The sequence below is a fragment of the Hordeum vulgare genome, chromosome 3H, assembly GCF_904849725.1.
Source record: "Hordeum vulgare subsp. vulgare chromosome 3H, MorexV3_pseudomolecules_assembly, whole genome shotgun sequence".
NCBI lineage: Eukaryota > Viridiplantae > Streptophyta > Magnoliopsida > Poales > Poaceae > Hordeum > Hordeum vulgare.
The window spans coordinates 292,430,220-292,435,812 of NC_058520.1; the positions used below are offsets into that span (position 1 = coordinate 292,430,220).

The following is a 5,593-nucleotide window of genomic DNA, read 5'->3' on the forward strand; positions in this document are numbered from 1 at the left end:
ATTCACCCAAATTCTCCAATTTAGGTGCAGAGACAATGGTTAACTATAGACGTCTGCTATTCAAATCATTAATCAACCGTTGAGTGCAGGGAATCCTGGATAATGAGTTCAAATTCCCCACACAGGATGCCAATGCTTACAAACTTAGCTGAGTTTAATTGGATGCAATGGTTTTCTTTTTTCAAAACAAGCATCGAGCACTCAAGTGAAGGACAACTAGAGTGGATTATGCTGTGCAGAGAGGCGTCTGATATATCAACCAGCACAAGGGAAAGCCTCTTGAGCAACTGTAGTTCAAGAATTTGTACGTAGTTGTCAGCTATCTGGCAAAGAGCAAAGGTGGTGGTGTGCAAAGAAAAGGAAAACCGGAAGATGGACATTACTGCTGAAGGCGTAGATGAAGGGCATGCGTATAGTAATGTGACCCCTCGATTCACGAATTGCAGGATCAAGTAGTAGAACTCGAGCACCTGAATAATATTGTCGAGTTTTGGTGATCGAATCCACGCGTCGACGGTAGATGGTCCGCACTGGAGGTAGCATGCCGAGATGCATAATCGACGAACTACGCCCTCATGACCTGACATGATGGATTCATGAAGGCTCCTATCATCAGCTATAGGTTCTCCACTAAACCAAGTTCCGGAGTGACTTTTGAGCACGAGCTCCTTGCTATAGAGGGAGGTACTAGAGGTCGTCTCTATATGAACTGTTTCTAAATGGTTAAAAAGACGAGCAGCAGGGATCTCACGGCAGTCAAGATTCAGAGGAGCGGTGCTCCATAGGGGCCGCCACCGCGATGCGAGAACTTGCATGCGGACGCCATCCTTGGTGGGGAGACAGGATACGATCTCACCTAGGGCAGCGTCCGGGAGGCTGATGATGATGTCCATACCAGATTCCTCTTTGTGTTCGTCTGGTCAAGGGGGCGGCCATCGCCGCCTCTTGCACCTTCGACCACCACCGCACACCTAGAGGACGGCGTCGCCAGTGGAGCGAGCCTTTCCATCTTGGTACTAGGGGCACGACACATCTCCATCTCCATTGCCAGGGTACGATAGCGATGTGCGCGGTGGATCTGGAAACACGATTGGGTCTTCACTGCCTCTATGTCTATGACGTGTAACACATCTGTTGGCCCTACCTCTCATAAACCCTAAGGCACAAAAACCTTTTTTCTTTACAAGTATTGCCTTTAATTCATTTAGAAAAAAACATGGAACAAGAAAGACAACAGACAATGTTATGCACATGCAACCAACGGCTCCCATCAACTCTGCAACATTTACAAAAAAGTTCTCTATGAGTTCAAAAATTGCGCATAGGTCATGCAGATCCAATAACTCCTAGATTTCGTCTGATATGAGAATCCGACGGCTCAAAAGACCGTATCACGGTAGCACGAGTGTTGATCTAGCAAAAACACGGTCCTGCTTCTGGGTTATAAAATGTCATGTCTGACACGTCGCTTGTAGTGGCACAACTGTGATTCTAGTGGAGAGGAACTCCATGTGAAACATCACAGGAGTAGGGCGTCCGATCATTAGAGGAACGTGTATACCTGCAAAAATGCACGTCCGTGACCGTGTGTTCAAAATGTTTTCGGTCGCTCCGCCTATTCAAAAACAGTAACGGAACATAATTGTCAGAGGTGCCACACCATCAGGATAAAAGAAGCATATTCTCACATGCACGGCCATGTGTTTAGACGTTAATTATCAGAGGCACGGTTGGTAGGCCACAAGAGGAACCATTTTACATGTGCACGGTTGTGCCTCAATACCACAAAGGTTGTCTGTCACCAGTATAGCTCAAATAGAGTGCAATGACCTCAGGACAGTTGTGTCGAGTGCATTGAAATGAGGACATGCAAGGCGCTCATTATCTGCCTTGCAAAATGTTGCAGGCGGCACATTCATTGCTAATGAGGTCATGTGAGACATGGTTCTACGACCATGAGGACATGGGGGACATGCCAGTAACACAATACCGTGCCTATGTGTTCGGCCCTCATCTAGGTCTACATTAACAAAGCACACATTCATCACATCGTTTCCACGAGACTAGAGACTCTTTAAAACGTCGAGAGAAAATGACAAAAGCTGGATTGATTTTAGGACAAGTTGTGATGGCTCAATGCGGACAGATAGAGCAACCACCGGGTAAATATAGAAGTAAATCTATTGGTCCTGTATGTCGCTTCTATGGTACCATAAAACAGAATTTACAAGTCATTTTTTATTACAAACGCCACAAAAAAATAAGTCTTGCTGTCTCTTTCTGTCCTACAAACACAAGAAAACTTAAAAGCGACTTTACTACAACGAATGACACCGATTGTTTGAATATTCACATATCCATTCTTCTTCCTCAAAATCTATGCATACTTTCCATACTTCCTCACCGTTCTCCTATTAAAAACAATAAATGGAAAAAACAAAAATTAGAATAATTCGTCATGGGTATATTTCTTGAAGTCCTAGCAATATTATACGGTTTCTAGATAGTGAACATTGTATTATTTCTTTTTAGGCTCTCTTTTTAGCTTTTAATTCTTCACTCATATTGTTAGCCAATACAAAATAGTCTCCATTCTGTTCTTTCTCTTCTCAAGGTAGGCTGCGCACATTTTATTGCTTCAACCAAGTTCGCTTGCGGACATTCTGTGTGTCTCCCTTGTGTGATACTAGCTTTCGGTGTGGTTGGAGGACTTTGCTTTTGATGCTCTGTTGTCAGTGTGTTTGTTGGCATTGTCAGTGGGGTTGTTGGTGTTGATGCAGGTGTTAACCATCTTGGTCCTCGGCTTGCAGTGCATTATCCTTCCCCGTTTGATATTCTTGATGCTATCATTGGTGTTGTGGGCCATTTCATTGATCTTGCCTTCTCCTCCTCTCGTGCTTTCATCTTCTCCTCTTGAATCCTCATTTTTTCAATCACTTCCGGGTTAGTTGGAAAATGTGTTTTCGTATGACCTTTTGTACTACAACGGCCGCAAATGGGTTTGCTTATTTTTCCTATCTTCTCAGAACCAGCTTTGATTCGGTCTCCTTTTTTCGTTCCCTTCGAGCCACTCATGGGAGGGTTTTCGAGACTTGCTTCACATGGATTTTTTCCCGTGTCTGTTTCATCAACAAGTGCAGTCATGACTTTCATTTTAATTTCTTGCATACAGTCCAGTAGCACATTGTATGCTTTGTCCTTTCTACAAACATGTGAACATATATCGGACAACTCTGCGTACGTGAGACCGAATCAAATAGTTTCATCTTCTTGTGCGGTCATGCTGTCACCTTGACTTGTAGCCAGTAGTCTCAGGCTATCTGACCAATTCCTGGTCCATCTCAGGATGATAAAAGATTTTGGAAGGTGTTCAACCATGCATGTCTGGTCCATAACCTTAAGTACATGGAAGCACTGAATACCATCCCTAGTCATCTTCTTCTAGATGCACGTGTATATTTCCTTATGCTCATCCACATCTACTATAAATTCACACCTATCAAATTCCTCACCTGGGTACGGTTTCCTGTATTTTTCTTTTGATGAGATCCTTTTTAAAAGGTATTGCCTACCTTTGCCAGGTCATGGCACTTATAGTATGTGCGGTTGCGTAGCTCTAGCTTAAATTTCCTGAAAATTTCATTAGTGTATATTTTGCTTTCTTCTGTTTCAGTTGGAAAACCTGTCTCTCGTGATGGTATCTTCTCTTCTATTCAGTGCCTTTTCTTGCCAAGCGTGGCAAGGCAATTTTGCTGAATGACGTTGTACGCACCAACAAACCTCGTTATGGTATCCTCGTGGTTCACATAATTTTTCCACATTGAGTTTGTGCTCTCACTATGTGTGGTTGTCGATGAGAATGGATAAAAGTAGTCCTTGAAGTAGGATGGCACCCAAAATGTACGTAGTTCCCACAACGTATTCAGATGCGTGTTTCCTTCTGCAATGTATTTTGAAATCGCTCTTTTCCATGAACCTTCAAACTCATCTGGATTTAGTGAGTTTTTGATAATTAGAAATAACTAATCAGACATCCTTGGGTGTTGCACAAACACTGTTGCGTTGTTCTCCTTCATGTTCTTCCGTATATGCCACAAGCAGAACCTGTGTGTGGTCCTCGGAAGTACTTCCTCTATTGCGGCCTTCATTGCCTTGTCCTGGTCTGTTATTATGTACTTCGGTTCCTTTCCTCCCATTGCCTCAACAAATGTACTTAGGAGCCATTTGAATGACCCTATGGTCTCATCCTTTAAGAGGCCTATTCCAAACAGGACGGTTGACCCGTGGTTGTCAACCCTTATGATTGGTGCAAACGGCAAGCCATAGATATTCGTAGAAAATGTTGTGTCAAAAGACACGAAATCTCCGTACAGGCCATAATTCATCTTGCACAAAGAGTCTGTCCAGAACAGGCTTCGCACCACATTGTTTCCATCGGTATCTTCCACATGGTGAAACCCTGCCATCTTCCTCTGCTTTTCTGCAAAGAGCTTCATGGTGTCCTCGATATCTGTGTTCCTTTCTCCAGCCTTGTCCCAGCATGCAATGTTGCTTATGTCAATCATGTCGGACATAATTTCTCGCCTCGGTATACCCATAGCCGTGAAGATTTGCATGACTTTCCTTGGCTCTAGCCTTGCCTTCTACAGGTTCTGGATAAAAAAAATCTCCTCGGGTCTCATGTTCTTATAGCATCTCATAAATTTCACCATCCAGACAGACGGGTGTAGCACATGGTTGTGCTCCAGGCGTACATTCCTCAAGTACCATATTCCTCTCTTTGTATCTCTTTTTGATGTTATCTCAACGGGACAACTTGTCCTAATCAAGCAATTGCTCCTTCTGTGCTTCACAAGTCTCTCGGTTGTTTTATTCGCACCTTCCTTTGTGCACCAGAACAATTGCTTGTGAATCTGATACTCGGGACCTGCTCTTCTAGTGGTTGATCGATTCATCAAAAAACCAACCTTTCTTGCATATGTGCAGAAGAAAAAGAAGGCATCATCCCTTGTTTAGAAATGCAAGCCATCCTCTGGTTCACGTGCTTGCGTCACTTCCTCAATCGACTGGAATGCGCTTCCTTTGAACATTTCGTCCATATCTTTCTCTTCTTGCATTGCCTTCCGCATATCAATGTTGTCTAACGTGTCTCTTGAGATATCATTACTTTCATGACCAGGACTTAGCTCGTTTGTGACAAAGCTATTGCAACTCGATTGTTTGTCGGATGCGAGGGCGCCATCACTGCTTGAGGTCTAGTCCATGAGTACTTCACGAATGTTGTTGCCTCCTTCTTTTCCGTCATCTTCACGAATGATGTTCTCTGTTCCTCTAGTACCCGTAAACCCAAGTACCTGCACTGCTTCCACCACAACATTTGTGTCGTCGCCATAGCCGTCTCTGTATACTACTTGCTTCTCTCCAGGTTGTTTTCATGGTGGGTAAATGAATCTTGCAGTTATTTGACTCATCTGTCATGCTCCATGTGAAGTCCTGCACATGAAGGTTGCTAGAAATTAGACATCAGAGGCACCCGAGACATATGCATCTTATATTCTTGTATAGAAAGTTTTAAAACAGATGTTTGTCTGGT

The 5,593-nt window shown here is 43.5% G+C and overlaps 1 pseudogene; it reads right to left on the reverse strand.

Moving 5' to 3' along the window:
• Positions 1-2,814: 2,814 nt before the first annotated feature.
• LOC123441708 lies at positions 2,815-5,117 on the reverse strand (annotated as a pseudogene).
• Positions 5,118-5,593: the final 476 nt, after the last annotated feature.